The sequence below is a fragment of the Frieseomelitta varia genome, unplaced genomic scaffold (assembly GCF_011392965.1).
Source record: "Frieseomelitta varia isolate USP_RPSP 00005682 unplaced genomic scaffold, Fvar_1.2 scaffold_163, whole genome shotgun sequence".
In the NCBI taxonomy this organism is placed as follows: domain Eukaryota; kingdom Metazoa; phylum Arthropoda; class Insecta; order Hymenoptera; family Apidae; genus Frieseomelitta; species Frieseomelitta varia.
The window spans coordinates 1-26892 of NW_025109339.1; the positions used below are offsets into that span (position 1 = coordinate 1).

At 29.3% G+C, this 26892-nt stretch overlaps 1 long non-coding RNA gene across 2 annotated transcripts in view; it reads right to left on the reverse strand.

Annotated features, from left to right (window-relative positions):
* Positions 1-6594: 6594 nt before the first annotated feature.
* The window catches only part of LOC122537772, a 136681-nt gene continuing 116383 nt past the window's right edge, over positions 6595-26892 (reverse strand). For both annotated transcript variants that reach the window (XR_006308686.1, XR_006308685.1), the window contains exon 4: positions 6595-6653. This is a non-coding gene — a long non-coding RNA (uncharacterized LOC122537772). The remainder of the gene's footprint in view (positions 6654-26892) is intronic.

A 26892-nucleotide genomic window follows, 5' to 3' on the forward strand; every position in this document is an offset into this window, starting at 1 on the left:
TTTTTTTTTGAACGTTTGGAAAATGAGGAATAATATATTTGACGATTTGATACATTTCTTTTTTTTTTTTAAATGTTGCATCATTTTATAACATAATTGTTTTTTTTTTTTTTTGAACGTTTGGAAAATGAGGAATAATATATTTGACGATTTGATACATTTCTTTCTTTTTTTTTTAAATGTTGCATCATTTTATAACATAATTGTTTTTTTTTTTTCTTTATCCGATGATGGATCTTTTTTAAACGTCTGTTAAGAATTATTTAGAAAAGGAATAATGTAATTAAAGATTATGATCATTTTATTTGACGATTTGATACATTTCTTTTTTCTTCCTTTTTGGAAAATGAGAAAGATCTTTTTAAACGTCTGTTAAGGACTATTTAGAAAACGAGAAATAATGTAATCGAAGGTTATATTGATCATTTTTATTATTTTGTAATTGCTATTCCTCTAGTGAATGGAAAAAGGAGTATAAGTAAAATTTTTATTAATGCTCATTCGTTTCTTGTCTTAATTTGACATATTTTTTAAGTAAAATCTTACTCATTATTTTGCGTCATGAAGGTGCAAGTGTAAAGAATTGCTTTCTTTTATCTTAATAACAAAGATTCTTTTTATAATAGATGATCTATTAAAAACTCTCTTTAAAAAATGAGAAATATGGTCGAAGGATTTTTAAACCCTCTATTTTTCTTAGAAAATGTTAAAATTTTCTCAGGACCTGTTGAATGTTATACTATATTTTATAGCTATTTTTCTAACACGTATATAGCATACATTTTTGACACTTTTGTTAACAAAATACGTCGCCAGACTTGCAAATAATATTCGTTTCTGCAATACGATTGATCAATACAACCATGACGGTCATTACATTCATTGTTAATAAAATTTTGAAATTATAAAACATATTTTGTTTGTCATATGTAACACGTAATATTATTATGTAAAATATTAGAATAGTTTCGTGACCAACTATATCCTAATGATAAACGAGTCAAATGTAATGGTAATAACATTCAACAGATCTTGAGAAAATTTTCATTTTACAAGTGACCCTTTTACGTTATGAAAATCCCTGCTGTATACTGAAGACTGTATTATACGGGAAGGAAATGTCATTATCCGATGAATACCAGAAACGTAATACATACATACAAAATTTGACGCTGCGCTGTCAAGGGTGGAGAGATTCATATTTTGAATACAAATTTATTATATATTGAATGTGAATATAATATAACATTATTACAGTTAAAATATAATAGTTTTAGGGACTTTTAAAGTCGCTAAAAATCTTTAAAATATGATCCTTTCTACCTATTCTTAAATATATATAATATTTATAATATATTATTATATAATAAAATCTTTATAATATATATTTATATATTAAATATTATCACTATTTATTATATTTATTATATAATAAAATATTTATCATATATATTTTTATATATTAAATATTATCAATGTTTATTATATATATTATATAATAAAATATTTATCATATATATTTTTATATATTAAATATTATCACTATTTATTATATATATTATATAATAAAATATTTATCACATATATTTTTATATATTAAACATTATCAATGTTTATTATATATATTATATATAATAAAATATTTATCATATATATTTTTATATATTAAATATTATCAATATTTATTATATATATTACATTTATATTATATTGTTAAATTTATTTAATTAACAACAGACGAAAAGACTCATACTTTGAACATTTTTAGTGACGTTAAAACTATAATCATTTCGAAACGAATCGGCGACGAATAACGAAAAAGTCGAAATCGAACAATTGATTTTTCACGATTCGCGTTTAATTGTTCAATATAGTTGGCGATCTCTGAATAACAAAAATTCATCAACTGATGGATCCGCTTCCTACGCGATTGCGTGAAAAGTCGAATGGATATTTTTGCTCTGTTGCGTAGAGATAACGTTTGAATAGAGAATCCAATAACCATTCGGTATTTAAGTATCGTAAATCTGACTCGTCTGCGTGTCTAATAACAAACTCGTTGCTACTGTATTGCACTATAATGGACAATGATATTTTATATCATCGATATTTATTTATCAACTATAAGTTAAGAGACTAAAGATTAAAATTTGTTTTCCACTCTGCACGTTAATTTCTCTGCTACAAGTTTTATACTTCGGTCATCGTGGTTCAAGTATTAATAGAAGGTGGGCCAATAGTAAGTCTTCAATTTTTTTTCTATATTTTTTATATTTTTATATATATTTTATATATATTTTTTTATATTTTTATATATATTTTCTATATATATTTTTATATATTTTATGTATATATTTTATATATATTTTTACATATTTTATATGTATTTTTTATATTTTTATATATTTTATATATATTTCTTATATATTTTTCTTTTCCTAACATTTCGAAAGAAACGATTTTCAAAACATAATGAAAGAAAATCATGTTTAAACTTGAATATAATTTAAAATTAATGAAATTAGTTTTTTTGTTGTAAATGTTTCATTAAAAATATTTTTATGAAGAAATTTTTGACCCACTCTATATATTTTTGTTTTTAACGAATATCCACGATCTTCTTTCAGAAATTGATTTAATTTAATTCTCTAAACACAATACGCTTGACGATTGGCAAACAGCAGTTTGGCAAACTACCAGGTTGCAATTGCAAATTAACAAACTCGGTACCCTACCGGATGAAATAATCTCAGCGACGTTTTTGTCACACACGCCTCACGTACCAACGTCCAGACCAGAGGGAATTCTTTCATTCGTTTGGTAAAGCTGGCCGTTTTGTTTCCAATGCAGACTTCAATCGGCCCACTTGTCCGCAATAACCATTCCGTTTGAATTCCACAGTAGCTCACGGTTTATTCCCTTTGCATATCTCGCTGAATATGCAGCGGAAGGTTTTCCTCGGGACGGACTCGCCATTACACGCTCGCGATACGAACGAGAGCTTTTGAATTTCTCGTCTCGTCATTTCCAGTTTAATACCGTTGTACAACGGACGATCTCCATTAATATTCGGACACTGAATATCGAAATACGTCGCGATTTTGTAAGAGGAGATCGTACGACAATAAAAGTCCCGAGTCCGTTTTCAAAGCATAAAGAAATCTCTGCACTCGGAATTTTTACCCTTCGCATCACGTAACAGGTGAATATAGATGAAGTGCCATAAATTGTGTTTATTGTGTGAAGACATCGATAAATATTTTTTTTTTTTTTCTTCTTGCGACTGAATCTGCAATGGAGTTGAAGAAATTGAAACCTCTCCTTTGCAACCACTTTTGGAAGCTTGATGCATGATTCTTTTTCTTTTCGTCATTCCACTTAACCTTGAATATTAGACTTAGAAAATTTTCATTCTCGTCTGTTATTCGAAGTTTGATTAAATTAGCGGAGCTCGCACAGCAAGTTTGAGGGATGGAGGCTTCGAAACTTCAAATCTGTTGTAAAATTGGTTTTCAATGTTTTTGATAGTTATAAAATTTTTTTTGGAGAGAAGTGCCTTCACTCTGCCATCTGCTGCGTAGTACAAAAATGGAATCGTAGAATAAAACGAATGATGCTTTTTGAAAGTTCAAACTTCAATCTTTAAAACGAATGCAACTCTATTATCGTGCAATTTTTAAAATAAAATTATAATAAAATATAATATAAATATAAAATAAATAAATAAATAAATATAAATATAAATATAAAATTATAATTAAAATATAAATATATAAATATAAAATTATAATTAAATTAAATTGAATATATTTTAATTGTAATTAAAATTATAATTAAATTAAATTGAATATATTTTAATTATAATTAAAATTATTGACCGAATATTGATGAGAATCACTGTACATATAATAATTTATATAGATACTGCACTGTATATAATTTTATAATTTAATGTTACGTATCGATTGTAGAAATTACTCATTCTACGTACAAAAGACAAAATGGACAAACAGTTCTTAAACATTTCTTCAACGAAACTATTACAGCTTCGATGCTATAGAATTTTTGTAGGTTTCCAAAATTTAAGTATTAGGACTTAAACATATGTATTTATAGTGTAATTTGTATTCAAAATGTGCAAACAATAGTAAAATAATTTTCTTCATTTCATAATATTTTCAACAAAGATAATAATAACTATTACTATTTATTAGTTAACTTATTAGTTAAAGTCCTAAAAATCCTGTGCATCGATGTAAAAATACAAATAAGATGAAAGTACATCAAAATTTAAAAAAACAAAAGAAAGAAAGAAAAATAAAATAAAAACAAAGAAATAATATTAGTTACGTGCGTAAAAAGTCGAGAAGTTAAATGTAATTAGATTATAAATATATTCAAGCAATTATATAGATATAACTAGGATAAAACAAAATAGGATCTACGACAAGCACGAACCTAACAAATAAAAAATCAATCAGTCGATCACACAAAATCGAAATGTTCAAATAATTTGTCTTCCGCGCGAATTGTTTCAAATGTCATTTGACGAATCGCGAAAAAGTGACGACCGTGTGACAAGGGAAATTTATTCGAGCTTCTTCGACAATTCTGCGACGTTATTTAAATAAAGTCAAAGCGGACGCGAACGTAAACGCGGATAAAATTATTTACGCGGGAACGATACGTGAAATTGCGTTTCGTTGTTTACCCTTTGTGTATATTATTCCACGAATATTGCAGAACATTTCAGAAACACAAAGTAATAACTCGTGTAACACGCAATGCAAACACACGTGTGTGTTTCACACGCACGACAGAGGAGTGCATCAAAGTGAAATGCCCCATCGTTTTCATTCCCCATTTTCCTCCGTCCGATTCACAATTCTACGTGTTGCTACGTATTTTTTTTTTTCTCACGTAAGAGAATCGTAAATGACGCATTTACATCCAAGGAAGGTGTTAAAAGATTCAACTTTTGTATTTGTATATTTGGGATATATATAAAAATACAAATATATAAAATATAATACTTTGTATTTATACAGTACATATAAAATACAATCCTTTGTATTTATATATACAATATATATAAAATACAATACTTTCCATCTATATGTACAATATATATAAAATACAATCCTTTGTATTTTATACATATCCCAATATTGTCTTTGTATATTTGGGATATGAAAAATATATAAAATACAATCGTTTGTATTTATATATATCCCAATATTGTCTTTACATATTTGGGATATAAAAAATATATAAAATACAATACTTTCTATCTATATATACAATATATATAAAATATAATACTTTGTATTTATATCTATCCCAATATTGTCTCTATATATTTGGGATATATAAAAATATATAAAATATATAAAATACATTACATATACAATATATAAATACATTATATAAAATACAAATATATAAATACAATCCTTTGTATTTATATACAACCCAAATTGTATAAATATCCCAATATTGTAGTTATATATTTGGGATATATATATAAAAATACAAATATGTAAAATACAATACTTTGTATTTATATATTTGGGATATATATAAAAATACAAATATATAAAATACAATATATATACAATATATATAAAATACAAATATATAAATAGAATCTTTGTATTTATATACATTCCAAATTGTACAAATATCCCAATACTGTATTTATATATTTGGGATATATATATATATATATAAAAATACAAATATGTAAAATACAATACTTTGTATTTATATATTTGGGATATATATAAAACTACAAATATATAAAATACAATACTTTGCATTTATATATACAATATATATAAAATACAAATATATAAATACAGTCATTTGTATTTATATATATACCAATATTTTGTATTTAATATACACATATTGAATGATGGGGACACATATTGAATGAGGACTACTTTGACCTTTTCATTTTTACATGCACGTATACGTTCATATTTCTCCTCTTAATCAGATAATGAGTACAATTTATTATAAAACGAGTTATTGAAGTCATGTGAAACAGATTAAAAGAACATTTATAGTGTACAATATGTGCAACATTATATGCGATGCTGCATTTAAGTAGTACGATAAAGTATCGAATATCAAAGTACGTTGACAACGTATATATTCCAAATCATCATCTGACATCGTGCATCGACAATGCATCCATTTATTATTCTTTTGTAACTAACAGAAGCATGTACTCGATCAAGTGTATTCGAAAGTATATGGAAATATTGAGATCTTCTGTGTAAGAAAACTCGATTAATTCTACTTCGTTGATTCTACTCTTCTATATATTTCAAACAAATGAAAAACAATTTTATATTGTTTCAATTAATTAAAGTAAATTGTTTCATATTTAATATTAACATAAGTTGATGTGTTTAAATGGGTTAAATGGTATGTCTGTTTGATTTTGAAAACTTTTTGCCAAGGATAGTGGTTACTGATGTGCTAAATTCTTGGTCTTGCATGTATTAGGTTTGTTTTAGAAATTGAGAAAGCTAACGACATAATTATAATTACTTCGATCGAAAGTTTTCTTAAAGTGACATATAGTAGATGATAGAAAGTGGAACTTACGTTTATGAGCCGCATGTATTTCAGTACCCCAGTTTCTGGAACAAAATTAAAAAAAGTATGAATTATTGAATTTACATAGGTACTGAATACAATTATTGACAAATTGCAAAAGTTGTAAAAATTAATGTATATATAATATAATATAATATAATATATTACTAATAATACTATAATATATACAATATATATACTATATACTACCAGTATAATATATTACTAATAATACTGTAATATATACAATATATATACTATATACTATATATACATACTACCAATATAGTATATTACTAATAATACTATAATATAATATAATGAAACATAATATAATACAATGCTAATTATTTTTGAATTCTATTTCTTCCTTTCTTCTTAAGGAAACTAATCGAAAAACATTTACGATTTTAATAATTAAACGATGCTCATTCTAACTCTCAGTTTTACTGAATATCTTCAACGAAAATTTTACGCAAGATTCGAAAGTTATTTATTTAAAATTAATTAATTTCAAATTTAAAAAGGTTAAATTAAAAAATTAGTAAGTTAAAATTAATAAATTTCTAAAGGTCCTGCCTTTTTATAATTATGCCTGTTAAAATCTATCATCGAAGATTAGCAGTATTATCAGTTTAATATTAACAGAAAATATCATCAGTTCACGTTTCAGTGTCGAAACATCGAGAAATGGCCGTGTATCGTGTGTCAAAGATGCATTGTACGTGCATCATGTATGTACATATGTATATCAAAGCAAGATTCAGCCTCTAAACGTATCATGCATACACATGTACGTATGTATGCGTGTATATTAAACCAGGCTGCAGCTTCTAAACAAGTACACACTGCAACTACGTTTATTTCGTACGGTCTACGAAGCATGAAGTAAATACACTACTCTCTCTCTCTCTCTCTGTGAGTATGTAACTTTATGGACTGTACCTGCGAAGGTATCTGTCTATATCTAGTGTCGGGGTAATAATCGCAAAATGAAGTTTTAATGCTCTCAGCGAGCTAACGAACTATTTAACACGTGTCCCTAAATCGCTCCTGCGCTTCGTGTTGATTTGTTCAATCACAGAATTTTCCACACAGCTGTCTGTAAATTTCTGTAAGATAATTGGGAGGATTATTCTTAATTAGAAGTTAAATCTATAATCGAAATATATTTTTGTCACATTTTGAAAGTTATTAGCTCCGACTAATAATTCTGTCTGATCAGTCTAATTAACCGAGGATCAAGATTCTGTCAAGGCAACTATTTTATTTGCAACGTTTCCCAATTAATTTGTATCGTTAGATTCTCTGCCTTTGACAGTTTTGCGCATGAAGGGTCGTCAAGTCTGATCAAGGTGTCAGGTACCAAAGTTCTGTTAAGACAACGTTTCGTTTGCAATGTTTTTCTCCATCGATTTACATCGTTAAAGTCTTTGACGTTTTTTTCTTTTTTTTTTTCTGCTGCGAAATGTTAGTAAGATTCTGATTAATCTATTAAGAACCAAGGTCCTGTTAAGAGTATTTTATTTGCAATTTTTTTAAATTTATTTTAAATTTTCTTTCCTTTAGTTTTTCTACAAAGTTAAGAGTATTTTATTTGCAATTTTTCCAATTTATTTTAAATTCTCCTTCCTTTAGTTTTTCTACAAAGTTAAGAGTATTTTATTTGCAACCTTTTTCAATTTATTTTAAATTTTCCTTCCTTTAGTTTTTCTACAAAGTTAAGAGTATTTTATTTGCAACTTTTTTCAATTTATTTTAAATTCTCCTTCCTTTAGTTTTTCTACAAAGTTAAGAGTATTTTATTTGCAACTTTTTTCAATTTATTTTAAATTTTCTTTCCTTTAGTTTTTCTACAAAGTTAAGAGTATTTTATTTGCAATTTTTTTCAATTTATTTTAAATTTTCCTTCCTTTAGTTTTTCTACAAAGTTAAGAGTATTTTATTTGCAATTTTTTTCAATTTATTTTAAATTCTCCTTCTTTTAGTTTTTCTGCGAAAGGACATACCAAAGACTCGCGCGATACATTTCGATTAAATTGTTTTTCCATCTAAATTCCACAATTCTACGAAATTTAACGGAATTGAGGTGTTTATACCTCCGATAAAATATCAGTTGGTCCTTGGCGGAACGAAACGAAGATTTTCCCTTGGCGAACCTGCTGTAAATATCAATTCGGTCGGCCTGAATAATTTATACGAAAAAAAAGTACGGCGACCCAATTGGTAATTGGCCCGTCCTTTATTCGAATAAAATACAATTAGGAGGGTTAGGGAGGGCCGGAAATGCAAGGGAAGAAGAAAAATCGTTAAGGTACATTGGAAAATAAAGAGAAATCGACATAAAGCTCTAAGAGGAATCCGCCATAAAGAAGCGGCCCGATGCTGGATTTCGTCCAAAAAATTCCTCCACTTACTCGCCCGAATGAACACCATCGGACCTCTTTCATCTGGCGAAACGTTTAATTTATAGCTCAATTGTTTTCGATCGAATCCATTACGTTCATTCATTAAAAGCAAAAGGTCTTAGTATCGTGTGGAGATAATCCAACAATAAAACAGACGTGCACTATCTTCGACGATATTTAAATTTGATCGTTGTTTGAAAATTAAGGACCAATTAACAATTGGAAATAATATTCATTACTCTTTTATGGTAATAAGATGGAATAAACATTGAAATTACATTCGTACGGCAATATAATTAAATCAATAACAATTCGATATTTTTCATATAACAATCGTATTTTATTGATAATCGTGAGTTCGTTTTTTTCTTTTTCAAAGATTAAACTCAAAAATTCAAACGTCTCCGAAAACATTGGAAAATTCTTTTGTAGATAAATTCAAAAGACCATGGTCTTGGAAATGTTGTAGAAATTTTTCTCTTTACAACAACTCCTTGAAACTTGCTGCACGATATTTTTCGCCACTTTATTGAACATTGACAGTGAAATATTAAAAAAGAAAATTTGAGAAATTTCGTCGTCTGATATCAATTCAAAAATATGATAAATGAAACAAATTCCAATATTAGTTCCATTTCTTCGACCATGTTCGTCTAAACTTAAAAAACGAACAAAAATCCACCATCTAATTATAACAGATTTTAATACTGTTTCCATTTCTGTAACTATGTTCGTCAAAATTTAAAAACGAACAAAAATCCACAGTCTAATCAATATTTGACACGATAAATGAAACAAATTTCAATATTAGTTCCATTTTTTCGACCACGTTCGTCTAAAATTAAAAAACGAACAAAAATCCACCATCTAATTATAACAGATTTTAATACTGTTTCCATTTCCGTAACTATGGTCGTCAAAATTTAAAAACGAATAAAAATCCACAGTCTAATCAATATTTGACACTATAAATGGAACAAATTTCAATATTAGTTCCATTTTTTCGACGACGTTCGTCTAAAATTAAAAAACGAACAAAAATCCACCATCTAATTATAACAGATTTTAATACTGTTTCCATTTCCGTAACTATGGTCGTCAAAATTTGAAAACGAATAAAAATCCACAGTCTAATCAATATTTGACACGATAAATGAAACAAATTTCAATATTAGTTCCATTTCTTCGACCACGTTCGTCTAAAATTAAAAAACGAACAAAAATCCACCATCTGATTATAACTAAATTTCATAATACTGTTTCCGTTTCTTCAGCTATGTTCGAAATTCAAAAAACGCGTAGAACTCCGCCCAACTTGATCATTAAAATTGATTCTCAGCTGGCCTATTTCCAGGCGTTTCGGCAACGCCTAGGCGAGCAGAGCTTGCTAGGTGATCGATTTTTCAACGCGTGGTGAAACGTGTGTGCGTTGTCCCGTTTCCATATAAATAAAACAGAAACAGAAGTTTCGGTTACGTGAAATCTCCCTCGGCTCTGTACCTTTGAAATCAGATTTCACGCAGGTGTAAGATTTACGCGGTTACGCGAATCGAAACGCGCTGCATGTGTATACGAGATGCTCTGTCATTTTCTCCGTTGCGTTGGGACATGTTTGTCGGCTGACAGCAACTCCGCTGGACAGCAAACGCCTCGGACAGACGTAATAAATTCGCTTCTGTTTGCTCCTTTACGCTCGGCATATCGTGAATTTAATCGAAAGCTCGTTTCACCGCTTCGATCCACGTGTGTCGTTCAACTCGCCGATAACACGTGTGTCGTTCAACATTTTTCGCCCTTGTATCGGGAACAGTAAGATGCAGGCAATTAATAATGGAGAGATGTTGATCGATCACGGCTGTGAGAACGAAAAAGAAATATCAACCTTTCGGTGGAATTATACTAGGTGTTCATTTATGCACAGTGTAAGTAAATTTTTCTAGAGTTAAAGACCGATTCGTATTAATTATAAGTGTCGATTTATGTATGTACAGTGTAGGTAATAAATTTATTTAAATTAAATACGCATACGACATTCTAGGTAAATTTAACTAGCGAAACTTCTGTCAGAGTTAAAGACTGATTCGTACTAAGTATCCATTTATGTACAGTGTAGGTAATAAATTTATTTAAATTAAATATGTATACGACATCGTAGATAAATTCAACTAGCGGAAATTCTATCAGAATTAAAGACCAATTCGTACTAATTGTAAGTACCAAGTCCATTTATGTACAGTACAGCTAATAAATTTATTTAAATTAAATATGTATACAACATCGTAGGTAAATTCAACTAGCGAAAATTCTGTCAGAGTTAAAGACCAATTCGTACTAATTGTAAGTACTAAGTGTCCATTTATGTACAGTGTAGGTGATAAATTTATTTAAATTAAATATGTATACGACATTGTAGGTAAATTCAACTAGCGAAAATTCAAGTTAAAGACCGATTCGTACCAAGTGTCTATTTATGTACAGTGTAGGTAATAAATTTATTTAAATTAAATATGTATACGACATTGTAGGTAAATTCAGCTAGTGAAAATTAAAGATCGATTTACACTGGAAATGATAGAGGAAATTCTGATTATTCTTCTACTTTTCAAAAGACGATTATTACTAGACTTCTACTAAAGACAATTATTACTATTGTAAAATTTTAATATGTTGAAGAGTCCAATTTGGGAATGTCAATTCTGACAAATTTTGGGTTTTTTTCGCATGCTCCTATGTCGTGTTGCAAATTAAAATTTTCTGGATCTACTTTGATGTACGAGAAGGTACAAAGTTGTGACGTTACATGTTGAAAGATAAACTCGTTTTCAGAGAAATACTAAAACTTAACGTTCCCTTTTTTTCTCCTGTGGATCTTCCAATTAGAGAAAGAAGATCCTCCTACAGAGAAGCAGTTCTTGATTTAGAAAAGGTCGTCTTACAACTATAATTGGAAATAAAAAAAGGAAATTAGATAAATTCGTATAAATTCAAGTTAGAATATTTCAAAATTAGGAACAAATTAATTTGGGGTTATGTTTTGAAGCGATTAATTGGCCATTAACTAAAATTTGGTTCGAATAAATGGAACTCTGCTGTACACTGTCTCATACATTTCCAATAGTAATGTTGATAGTAATAGTGACAATGTGTTTCTGGATCAATATATCCTCATTTTTCCAACTAAATTTCCAATTAAATTCTTTGGCGTAAAATAAAAATTGACATAACAACGATAGAACTAATATAATGAAACGACCAAAAAAGAAACTAATATAATTAAAAGATGAATAATTAAATTTGCAAATTCTTTTATTAATAGTTGATAGTAACTAAATTTTTATTCAATTAATAATTATGTATAATTTAATAATAATATAATTGTGTATAATTTAATAATGATATAATTATATTTATATAATTATTAAATATATAATTTAATAATAATCTCAATAATATTGTAATAATAAATATATATATAGAATAAATGTGATATAATGCTACTGTATTATATAAACATAATATACATGCTGTACAATAATAAATATATTGTACATAATATCACATAAATATTCAATTTTATAACGTCATTTCACACATTTTATTAAAAAAAAAAAAAAAAACATGTCAAGCTGGCGCAAGGGAAATGTCAGCGCTTGTGGAGAATAACCTTTAAGCCCATTTCACACTATCGATCCGCTCACTCCGTATTCTTTCTATTTCTCGTTGAAACGCTCGTCGAATTAACAAAAGCTGAAAGCTTGCGTAATACTTATTGAATCGGTATTCTACACGGACGACAATTACGGAGAGGAATCTGAGAATAGACCATTTCTGTAGGAATATGATCGCTTCAACAACGAAGCCTGAGCTGCGGGGATCGATAGTGGAGATTGGACGTTAGGAAACCTTTCTTGCCCGAGGAACGTTCCAGATAGTTTGAGATAATTATTTCGGCGAAATTGCTCGGTCGGACTGTCGCGATTGTAGAGCCCCGGTCGAGGAAGCTAACTTCGTGCATCACGAGCGCGATAATTGGTACGGGCAGCGCGTTAGTATTTGCGATTTCTCGAAAATAGCGTTGCCTCGTCGAAAGGGTTAATGGTTCGATTTTGGCTTATGGTTCTCGCGAATGATAAAGACGTTTGTAGTTTGTAGTTCGAAGTTTGCAAAATCGAGAAATACCATCGATTCAATGGTATTAAAATATGATTTGACGGTGAGAAAGACGAAGTTGTTGAACAGTTGTAAAATGAAACTTACGTGTTATTGATTATCGTAACCAGCTATAATGATAATAATACAATTATTGTATATAATAATAAAAATTAAATAAAATTTAAATTATATGTAATATAATTATATTATATTATATATAATAATTTTATAATTTTATAATTATATTATATTATACATAATAATTTTATAATTTTATAATTATATTATATTATATATAATAATTTAAAATTATAATAATAAAATTAATTGATAATTTATAAGAAATCGTTTCAAATAAAACGACTAAAATGTCATGCAGCAAAAAGCCCGTAAATTCTTCGTCAAGAGACAATAACGAAAATATGAAACGTTGAACTATACAATAAACAGTAAACTATGCACTTCAAAATGTCGTCTATCAAATATGCAAAATTGGTATCAAGATATTATTAATTTTACTGTGCACCGAATTTCACGTCAATTTTTATCACAAATCTTTCTTACTTATTTCGTGTAAATATTACTTATAATACTTCTGTATTGTAAACTTTTATTTTTAAAAGTTGAATGAGTATTTTTTCATAGGTAGAAATCCGAAGATAACGTAGGAGAGCAAGAGATTGATTCCTCTCAGCTAAAGTCATCGTATTGATCGTGTTTTTATTAGGACTTGAAGCAAATTTATAATTTTAAATAGTAATTATTTTACACACTGGCAAAATTTCAACATTAAACATTCTGCATAACGAGACTAGAATAACATCTCCATTTTCATTTCTTAAATTACATTTGCAGAAAGTATAAAATTGCTTAAATATTGGTGGTCTGTTGTCAAAAGTTCAATTTTAAATGCACGTTATACGACGCATTGCAAGATCAATTTCAAGTGAAAAATTGATGTTAATTTATCTTGTTTGCGAAGAGTTTTGAGCAATGAGCTTACGTATTTAAATATCCTGCTTTAGAGGCGAAAAAGAAAGTTACTTTAAATCCTATTCAGCGAAACGATTTGTAAACGTGTACACGAGATTGTGTCAACGAAACTTGCTCGAAAGTTTTCGCGAACTAAAAATATTGCCGATTGTTTCGACGCTCGTTCGCGAGAGAATCCGATTTGTTTTCTTATAAGCGATATTCGCGCTCCAATAGAAAGTAGCCAGATACAGTCTTATTTATCATCGAACTAAATTTAAGTTTCGTTCGTTCCCAATTTCTCACATTTTTCTTGTCAAATTTTGCAACACGTAGATACAGGTACGGAGGTCGAAACTCTACGACGTCTATTTTTCTATGACATATTACGAAATATGTAACATATTACACATTTCTTTTCAATATTATTACCGTCTCATTTTTAATAGCGAAATATGCTGTTTTAGAGTAGCAAATAATATTCATTTTCAAGTCCCTTGTCTTATAATTATTATACGTATAATCACGCATTCAATGTGTCAGCTTTTCCAAGATGCTTATGGCATATTTTTCTTTTCCGTTTTTATTTATTTACTTTTTTTCTTTAATAATTGTAACAGGTGAAAATCCAGAACCAATCGTAACGTTAGATAAAACGAAATGTAATAAAATATTAAATATTATAAATATTGCGAAATTGTATAAAATATTAAATATTATGAATATTAAAATATTAAATATTACGAAATTAAATAAAATATTAAATATTAAATATTAAATACTAAATACTAAATATTATAAGTATTAAAAATTAAATTAAATATTAAATATCTGTTAAATTAAATAATATCAAACGTCCATGTGAGAGTAAAGTGTGTTCGAATTATAAAATTCAGTTCGAATTATAAATATCCATGCGTGATTGTAAAATTTTATACACAAGTTGGAAATTTTTTATACGAGTTTTGTACACAATTTAATAGAAATTTAGTCTCAGTCTGTTTATTGATTTAAACAAAAAAATTTACAAAGACAAATGTAACTATTTGTCAATAACGATTTTGCAGTCGGCGTGTCAATTTCACACAAATTCAACTCGAAAAAAATCGAGGGACGATGCCAAAAATTCTCTCGCGAACGATCGTTACGTTCCTACCTCGACTTGCAATTAACGAGGATATTGTAAATTTAATTGTCGAGTGGGTTTTAGCCCGCAAGATAGAAAGACGTGTTCGAAACGTGCCATACTGCCTGGGATTATAGTTAGTTTCAAGTTTGTTTAGGATTAGTTTAACGTTAGGCAACGGTGCAACTCGGTTCCAAGTTTCTTTGGTCTTAAGTGCTAAGTTCAAGCAAAGGCTACGAATCTCGGTTATTTAAATGTGGTTAACTAATCTTGTTATTCCGTTTGTTTCGTGAAACTTTATTTTTGGCTGTGTTCAACCGCTTGCTTCAAATTCGCTGTGTACATACGCGGAAGAGCGAACGACGATGTTCTCCTCACTTCAACATCCGGTGCAAAGAGGTATATAACACGTACGTTCATTTTCCTTCGTACGATCTCTTTTCTTTCCTTCATTTATTCGCGAAAACTTTCATTCATTTTTCTCACATTTCACAGGGAACCATTTCTTGCCATTATTTCGACGAAATTCTCGAATTAAAAAATTATCTCTGGTTTCACACGCTCGCGCGGAGGGAATTCGATCGGCGTGAGCTTCATTGGTTTCGAAAAATTTCCAAATTTCAGTCAATATCCGATTAAACGAAGCCAACGAAGTAGGATTCATTTATCTGAACCTGAATTCCAATCACGTGAAACGTAAAACCATAGTACTTTGAAGTATCATTCCCCTTTATCAGTTTGGAAATTGATATCGGAAGAGTTATTAAATTTATTGTCGGCCGAATATCGCGTCGGCTTTGTCGAATTTTCGTTCACGCCTCGCTTTCTAGCAATCGATTCGTCTTGCAAATAGTGGACAATCTTTTGCTCTCAGAATTTTCCACAGGTAGAAATCTAAAGGCGCAAACTGTTAAGATAAAAATCCTTTACATCGCATCTTGTTATAACTTTAATTCTACCAAGTATTTCTAAACTTTCTGCTACGTTTCGGTCTTACTTTTACCTACAGAACAGATTGGCAAAGTTCGAACGTTTAAATTTATTGAATTTATCATGGATAAATTTTCCTCTTGCACACTTCCAAAGTTTGTCGCATGATTTAAAAATCTAGGAAGATGCAAGCCAATAATGGACAGGATGGATCAAAAATCATTTTCTATTAAGAAGAGAGCACAAACTTGCGAATGCTCTGGCGGTCGACGTTTGAAGGGAATAAGTTTTGAAACATAGTGAAAAAATTGTGTTTGAATTTAAATTTAATTTAAAATTAATAAAACTGATCTTTTTCTTATATTTCGACGTTTTATTTAAAAAAAAATAGGCGGGAAGAAACTTTTGAGAATTACATCTACACCTTATCCTACGTTAAAACAAGAGAGAAGATATTAACATACGTACTTAACTTATGCACTTTCTGTTACATGATATTCTATTTTTACTCCTTATTTCTACACACTGGTAAAATTTATTGCACTTATCACGAGTCGAATTTCACTTTATCGAATTTCTTCACAGTTTGTTGTCTAATGATCCATTCATATTGTGCAGATATTATATCGTGAACTTTTGCCTTCAGAGTTCCCCATAAATAGAAATCTAAGGGTGGAAAATAATAACAACCGATTATTTACGTAAATTCATACTTCAATTCATAAATAATAATAAAACGCAAATGTTATAAAAAGCATTGTAACTTCGGCTGTTTTACAACTCACTTTGCACTATCGAATTTCCTATAGGCGCGTAAAATTTAAGTTAGGCCAACTGTTCGTAACACTTCGTGTACGAATGTTGTTTCTATTATGATTTTTCGATCCACGGGCTGGTTCCCTCTTATTTTCATCTAAAAATTAAAACACGAGAAAGCAAAAAATACGAGAGTACTATTAGTTAATATTAAAGCTGTCCAAAGAGATGCGTCCCGCGGTAACTGCCGTTGCACGCCGGCTAACTATAATAATAAAGCGTTTTGGCCGGCGTCGTCCAGCGAGAAAGAAAGAGAAAAAGAAAAGGCAGATACTGCTTAAACGGAGAGGGGCCAGCTCCGTTAATTAGCCGTTAGAAAGTGGTTCAAAGGCGTCATTTCGTTTGAGCGGCGTCGTCGCCCCGGTGCGTCGGCGAGCAACTCGAGCGAGAACTCGAGCTTCTTTGGCTAGAGAACCGCTCGATACCTCGGCGCAGAGGATTCAAAGCTGCTGAGACGCTCGTTAAACCCTCTCGACGACTGCTAGGCTACCACCGCCTCGTCCTCGTCCTCGCCCTCCGCCCGTTAAGTAGAAAATGTAAACGGGCGCGCGTAGATCGGTTGAAAATGCTTTCTGGTTATTTAAACCAGGCTGCTTAGAGATCGTAGTCATTTCCGCTTCGTAAATAATTAAGATTCCCCTTTTGACAGTGGCAGACGGCCATTCTACGGGACAAGGTGGAATTTTGAAGGAAGATAATAAGCTGGAGATGCTCCCAGTTCTCTTCTACGTGCCCGTGATAGAGAGAGAGAGAGAGAGAGAGAGAGAGAGAGAGAGAGAGAGAGAAATTCGTTTCTCTCGGTTTCTCTCGTCATCGATCTGACATTTTTCGACATCTTCTCGTTCTAGTTGGTGTTTTTTTTTTTTTTTTCGTTTTTAGGTTATTATATGTTGTGTCAGGTCAGTGTTTTTTAGGTTAAGTTGTTATGATTAGGTATTTATAGTTGCTTATTTTTTAGGTCGTCACTAGTAACCGTCGGCAGGAAAAATGAATTTCTCATATCTTTCTCGTGTCCCGAGAGAGTTTATATATTTGCGAGTCTGATAGGTTATCCTTTTGGTCAATTATTTGTTTCTATTGGCAAGTGACGTGAACCGAGAAGCAGCAAAAATGAATTTGTCGCGTTCCTTCTGAAGAAGAATTTCTTTTCTTCATTCCGAGAAATTTATATTTCCAGTACGAGTGTATAATAATTTATTTTTAATTGTTTCTATTGTTAAGTAAGTCGAAGAAAATGAATTATAAATGAGTTATATTATCTGTTGTAGCAAAAATGAATTTATCACATTTTTCTCTGTATGCGAGAAATATGTATTTAGATACATAGACATATTTGTGAGGATGTGATAGGTTATGTTATTTCATTCAGTTACTTATTTTTATTGTTAAATCGAAAAAAATGAATTTTTCATAGCATTGTAACATTGTAACAAAAATAAATTTATCACATTTTTTTCTGTATGTGAGAAATTTGTATTTAGCTATAATATATTTGTGAGGATGTGATAGGTTATGTTATTTTTATTGTTAAATGTTGTAAATCGAAAAAAATGAATTGTAAATGAGTTATATTACAGCATTGTAGCATTGTAGCGAAAATGAATTTATCACATTTTTTTTCTCTATGCGAGAAATTTGTATTTAGATACAATATATTTATGAGGATGTGATAGGTTATGTTATTTCATTCAGTTACTTATTTTTATTGTTAAATCGAAAAAAATGAATTTTAAATGAGTTATATCATAGCATTGTAACATTGTAGCAAAAAAGAATTTATCACATTTTTTTCTGTATATGAGAAATTTGTATTTAGCTATAATATATTTGTGAGGATGTGATAGGTTATGTTATTTTTATTGTTAAATGTCGTAAATCGAAAAAAATGAATTGTAAATGAGTTATATTACAGCATTGTAGCATTATAGCAAAAATGAATTTATCACATTTTTTTCTGTATGCGAGAAATTTGTATTTAGCTATAATGTATTTGTGAAGATAGGTTATGTTACTTATTTTTATTATTAACTAACGTAAATCGAGAAGTAGCAAAAATGAATTTATCTTTTCCTTTCTGCATCTGGGAAATTTATAATGGATCTGGTAGATTATTCTTTCATTTAATTACTTATTTTTATTGTTAAATGACGTAAATCGTCAGAAAAGTAGCAAAAATGAATTTATCACGTTCCTTTCTGAGTGCAGGGAATTTTTATTTAAACACGTGTATTTATTAGACCTTCATCTAAATATTTATGTAATTTTAAATGTATGTTTCACTACGTTTTCAATAGAATATATATCACTTATTAACTCGTGACTTGTAAAATTATTAAATTAATAATTTCATTAGTTCAATCGTGCAAGTTGATACCCAACGATTGACAGAGATGAAAATTTAACACAGTTTGACACAAGTTACCTATAGTTCCTCGTTTTTACAATTTCTCAATTTCAAACGCGAAATCTATTGATCTAGTAAATGGTTCGTTACCATTAGATGATTTGTCATTTATAGAATTTCATTAGCTGCGAGGAAAATTGAATCAACAGAACGAAAAGTGAACGAAACGACAGAGTAGATAATCGTTTCGACAAATATGTGATAGCACTCAGAATGTCGGTTCGCTAATCCGATCGCATCCTCTTATCTTCAAGTCTCGTCAGAAGTACGATCGACCTCGAATTTTTGCGTTTTGTTCTCACGTTACTCCTTATTATAGATGTTTCGACGATCCTCAATCGTGTTTGTTAAGTAAATAATCAATTTGACGATCAATCGATTTGTTACACACTTGTACGAACGAAAATATTTCTCTTTGAACGATTCAATTGATAATAAAGAAAAAAATCGATGATTAGAAACGAGTGTAATTTAAAAGATTTCCAAGACCAATTTTGAAATTGAGATTCAAATTATTCAGGTATGTATGAAGTGGAAAGTCGACGATTGATTCAATTCTATTCTCCTTCGGACTGAACTTAATCTATCTCTTGCTCGATAATTCAATTTAGTCTATTAGATTCCTCGTACAGATACATAAAAACGAGGCTAAGAGAATGAAATTCTCTCAGAACTAGCCTGAACTATAATACAAATCCGATAAAATTAGATTCCCGAAGAACATTCAAAATTTCATTTTCTAAAGGTTGAAACGAATCTTTCGAAAGTTACGCAACGAGCTAATCAAATCGAAGAAATTGCACGCGACTTGCCATCAAGATTCAATAATCAGAAAACCATAAAGATTTAACCTTCTTTTGTGTGATGCTCGAGCGTTAATCTCTTGTACTTTTATTGTCGTTTTATTCGCAAAAAAAAAAAATTAAAAAGTAGAAGAGAACAACGAATTATCCACGAACGAAACAAATTCGTGCCTCCAAGTTCGTAAGTAAAGAAATTCGTAATACTCGTAATATTCGTAAATAAAGAAATCGACTTTAGAGAATCTTGCAAATTGATTAAAAAAAAAAAAAAAGAAGAAGAAAGTCTTCGATGGGTTGTAAAAACGACGACGATAGAAGCAGATGGCTTTACTGAGGAGCACGGTCGCATTTATCTCGCTAAGGTTTCTGTTATCCGGTGTAGCGTGTATTCTTCACGTAACGTGCATACAAACGCGTAATTAGATTACGTGTTTAAGGAAATCGTATATTTAGAGATTAACCGCGCGACACTTTTTCTTCTAAATCGATTTCACGATGGCATACAGCGACTTGGAGTTAAGCATCCCTCGACTGATTTCTGTTCCTATCTCGCTGAGGCGGACAAAGGAAATTTCAGTTTTAATTGTCCTCGTTTCGTGATCGTTTGTTGCCCTAGGTCGTGGATCGTGACTTCGTTGCGATTGAAATTATTCTGTCGTGACGGAGGAATGTACTTTTGTCATTTTTTTTTTTTTTTTTTTTTTTTTTTTTTTTTTTTTGGTTTCTTTGTAGCTAGTAAAAATTATATTTGTTGTCGAAAGAATGTGTAATAGTCATACACACAGATATGTATATATATATATATATAGTAATATATAAAGTATAGTAATAGTGGACATATAGTATATGTAGTATAGTAGCATAGTATATGCAGTATAGTAGTATAGTATATGTAGTATAGTAGTATAGACATATACATATAGTATAGTAAAAGTAGACATATATATATCGTTTCTTTACTACTTTAGAAATAATTTTCCATCAAGTCAATTTTCTGGCGAGTTTTCAAAATATAATTCTTTTTTTTTTACTTCCACTCTAGATCCTCGAATGTTTTTCTTGCATATTTCACCTGAAAATAATTGATGTCTAAAATACGTATGTGCATATGTATATACAAATTCTCACAATTTTCATAGTGCAGTGAAATAAAAGTGAAAGACAAGCCATACTTTTTATCCAAACAGCACAGAAGTATCTATTATAGAATATCAATGATTAAAATAAAATTGTAGTATGTATTTTAGATTTTTAACTAAAAATATTTGACGAAAACAAACTTTCTTTTAATTTTTAATCGTAGATTAATTATTAAGAGAAACAAACTTTCTTTTAATAATTAATTAATAGTACATGTATATAATACAATAACATATATTATATCATGTATCATAGTATGTACAGGATGAATAGAAAAAAAGGGTTCATAACCTCTACGATAGATAATACTCGAAACGCGAAGAAAGATTCTAATAAACATGGGTCGAAGAGTTAATAGTTTCAAAATTGTCAACAATTTTTTGTTTAATACATGCAATGTAACAGTAATATTTAATTGTTATAAACGTAAAAGCCCTGGTAATAATCAGCTAACCATTGAACGAATCAGTGAACGATCTTCTCGTTCAACAATATACAACGAGCCCCAAAAACGTCAGTAACTCGAGACACTCGATTAATCTACTTCAGTTTCGTTCCTTAAATCGGCTGCGATTTTAAGATCGCTTCAACATCTGAAACAGTGGCGCCGAAGCAAAAAAGGTCATCAACACTTTCCGAACAGGCAGCTCGCACTCCTCGAAGCTTTCCCTCGCGAGCAGCTTTGCAAAAAAAAAAAAACGAGTTCGCGTGCGTGCAAAAAGCTATTCATGGCTGGCGCCAGTCATCGTGCTGCTACGTAAGCAACGTGATTAAAAAAAAAAAAAAAAAGCAACAAGCTCTCCTTTCCCTCGCTCCCGAAGTTCTCTCTTTTGCTTCGCTTTGCGAGAGAGACGAGATTTCGCGACCGTCTGACTGAGTTCTCGAGGGGCGTCGAAACTTCAACTTCCGGATCCGCGAATCACGCCGACACAGAGTCAGAAATCGAACGTGGGACTAAAAGAGAAGAAAGAAAAAGAGAACACTCGTTTTACCTAAGGCCACCGTTTATCAAACAGAGGGCATTAACACTAGAACTGGACGATTAAGGCGTAAAATTTCCATCAGAGACGTTGAAGAGAAACTTAATTATTATATATTTTATTATTATATTAAACACTATTATTATATTATTATTATTGTATTATTCATATATTTTACGAAGGATTATTTAAATCTTAAGAAGTACACAGTTTTGTGTCATTTGTAAATTATAAATTGTGTCGGTTTGTCCACTTTTTGACTTTTAAATTTAATATTCAACTCTAATTTAATATTTTTGAATTTAATATTCAACTCTAATTTAATATTTTTGAATTTAATATTCAACTCTAATTTAATATTTTTGAATTTAATATTCAACTCTAATTTAATATTTTTGAATTTAATATTCAACTCTAATTTAATATTTTTGAATTTAATATTCAACTCTAATTTAATATTTTTGAATTTAATATTCAACTCCAATTTAATATTTTTGAATTTAATATTCAATTCTAATTTAATACTTTTGAATTTAATATTCAACTCTAATTTAATATTTTTGAATTTAATATTCAACTCTAATTTAATACTTTTGAATTTAATATTCAACTCTAATTTAATACTTTTGAACTTAATATTCAACTCTAATTTAATACTTTTGAATTTAATATTCAACTCTAATTTAATATTTTTGAATTTAATATTCAACTCTAACTTAATACTTTTGAATTTAATATTCAACTCTAATTTAATACTTTTGAATTTAATATTCAACTCTAATTTAATATTTTTAAATTTAATATTCAACTTCAATTTAATACTTTTGAATTTAATATTCAACTCCAATTTAATACTTTTGAATTTAATATTCAACTAGAACAACGTTGTTGTGCTTATTTTAAGTAATAAATTACATAAATTCAATGTCTCTCACTTATTTATTGTCATTATTATTATCCAACTTGCTTTTTATGCTCTTTTGTAGTGTGACAATTTTTTAAACAATTTTTAAAGAATTAGAGTTTTAAAGAATTCTTAAATAACACGAGTTCTATAGCGAATTTCTATTGTCACCTCCAATAGCCAGCGTGACGTATCAAAGGGTTAAAACCTCGATATTGCCAGGAGCGTGCAATGCGACGGGCTTTAGGAGTCTACGTATAGTCTGTCCGACGAGACGAGGCAATAGACATAAACAAAACGTTCGCGTGCTCAATTGCAGCGAGTGCAACTATTGGCTGCCATCGATCTTCGAGGAAGAACTGGTATCGTTATTTTATGGCTCCTAGAACACACATTGTGTATCCCTGCGACAGAGCTCCTAAATTCGCAAAACTCCTAACCCATGAACCAACCTTATCGATCACGTTGCATTTGTTTTAGGTTTATGCTATCTTGTCTCGTTAGATTACACAGACTATAGAAAGTGTTAAAAACTACAAACACTGATTTTGGAGATAACACTGGAACTCGAGAGATAACACTGGAACTACCAAAGTGGTCAAAATTTATAATTTATAAATATAATTAAACAGTGGTCAAAAATATGATTTACAATTTACAAACCAGCTTATAATTTTCTACTGGAATTTTATATATTTGTAACAGTATATTCTTAGATATTTATTCGAGTGACTTTTAACAGAATATATCGAATATATAGAAGCTTGTGTTCTTTGTTGTATTATTAATTTTTTCTTGCACTTCAGTTTCTTTCCTACAAATATTTATATTTCAGTCGTCGATAGTTCTAGCGTTTTAATGTCTAGACTTAATACCAGCATCGTTCACGTGCGACCTGGGCCTTTTTCAAAGAATTGTCATTCAGTTTCTATATACAATATTTTGTGATGTAATATCTATTTTATAATATAATATAAAATTAATATAAAATTTTATAATATCATATAAAATTAATACAAAATTTTATAATATAATATAAAATTAATATAAAATTTTATAATATAATATAAAATTGATACAAAATTTTATAATATGATATAAAATTAATACATTTTTTTATATTAATATAAAATTAATACAAAATTTTTTGTATTAATATAAAATTAATATAAAATTTTATAACATAATATAAAATTATTACAAAATTTTATAATATAATATAAAATTAATACAAAATTTTATAATATAATATAAAATTATTACAAAATTTTATAATATAATATAAAATTATTACAAAATTTTATAATATTATATAACATGAGTGCCCATAAGTAACGTCGTTTTGTTTTCAAATTTAATAATCATTGCCGTCTAGTGACAATAATTTAAAAAAATAAAATTTTTGTAATATAACAAGGTAACATATATCTTCACTATCTTTGATGAAAAAAATATACTGTCAGAGTTGCAAAAAACAATACTTGTAATGCGTTGCTTCTCGTCAAGTCCTTTACGAAACACAGTTACACTGTCTTCTAATTATTATATTACATCATAATCACGCATTCAGAGCGTTGCCTATTCAAAGATACATAGGGATTCATAGTCTATTGTCCAGGTTGTGAACAGACGCACAGATCGATAAAATGAGAGTTGTGATTGCTTTGATTAACAAAATAATATCTAATTCTGTTCAAAAGCGAGTTACGTCGTTTTTCTTCTCAAAGATTACTACCGAACAGTCGGAAATAATTGCGAAAACGTTATCGACTCGTGCTTCGACAGTCGTTCCAAGCTCGAGTTGTAAATCTTAACACGAAGCTTCGTGAAGCGGCAAAGCTTGAAAGCTTCGATACACACGAACACGTATATTGCGTATATTGTGCATGCCTACGTGTGATTCTGTTCGAAAGAATGAAAAGTATAAAATGAATAGTCGCGACGAAAAAAGAGAAGAAAATGGTGTGGAGGGGAATGTGAATGAAGAGCAGTCGTAGGAGAAGAGACTGAAGGAAAGATTGTTGGGAATGTGGAATTAACCTTGCAAGGGTTGTCCATAATCTTGTAATCTCAGTTTCGGTTTACATTTATTTATTTATTCTGGAAAAAGAAAATTGCTCTTTCTTTTTTTTTTTTGCAAATTTCGAACACGTGTAACATGCATTTTATAAAGAAAATAGCTTAGATAATAGCTTAGATAGCTTTTCCCTATTGAATTTATTTTTATTGGCAATTGTTTGTAGAATGATACATCGCGTATTGAATTTGAACTCTTACTGAATATATTTAAAGAAATATTGGACGATTTGTAATATACCAAAGCATATTTAATAATTAAGAATCATTTATAAATAGAATTATATATTACAAATTGTATTATTATATATTTATAATTACATATTTAATTCATAATTTAATAAATTTATAATAAATTAAATAAAAAAACATGGCTTAGAAATTTTGTCGCTCGATAAATATAGAAGTTGATATTATATATATATATATATATATGCCTCTCGATTCGCTTTCAAAAAAATTAACGACTTACTTAAAATCCAATCGGAATAATTTAGAATTATTGGTTCATTCAACCCTTTCAGTTATTCACTTTGAAGTATCTCCTCTGTAAAGCTAAATTAATTTTAGACAGTTTAATAATACTCGTGTCTGACACTTTCGTAAAGGTTAAATCAGTTCGTGCACGTGATTAAAAGCAATCACATTCTAATTTAGGATTTTATTAACAGAGACACTTAATCAAGGCACAAAACAAATTATATTTACCGTAACATACAATAAATAAAAGAATTTCTATTATTTGTTACATTGTCACAGTATCATGTAGAATTTTTTCTTTAATGTAAAAGATGCACGACAAAAATTAATTTTGAAAAGAATTATTCTAAGAACGTTAAAAACACAAAAAAATTGTTGTATAAAAAAGTTAGATAAGAATTGTTTGATAAAAAAAAGTCACACATAATGTTTTATGGAATTCTTTTCTTCTCAATGTGAAGAAATGCAGAATAGATGTTGATTTTAAAAGCACGCGATTGAATTTCAAAAATGTTTCAGAACAATTTAAAAATTCATCTATTAATAATCTGTTCCTCTTGTAATTAAGCGAAATTTTGGTTATAGAGGGTGAAAGCTGACATTGTATGGCCACATCGATTTCAACATTATTTATTCGCGCATTATACATTTTCTATACATCTCGCGTCACGTTATTTTCGAGCTTTTCTAGCTACTGTCTATCATTCGACGAATCTACGACAACCATATACACACGTAACAATACGTTTCACTAACAAGAGTCGTGAACGTGATCGGTTTTCCTATTCGAGCCTCGTAACCACGGCGTAAACTCGGTTTCATGGCTAACGATGCACGTTCGATATTTTTCCAGCGTGGCTCGAAAAAATAATAAAAGCTTTCCGAACGTAGTAAAAATCACGTCTACGACGCGATGGTTACTACGTATGTATGCTGCGACGTGTTTGTCATTAAAAAGCTACGTTTTTCACACGTATCGACGTTTCTTCCTAACGACTGCGTTTCTTTCTTTTTTCTTTTTTTTTTTTTTTTTCTTAATGAATAATTTATAGCCGCTCGAGGGAATAATTATTATCCAAAGCGCGCAACTAG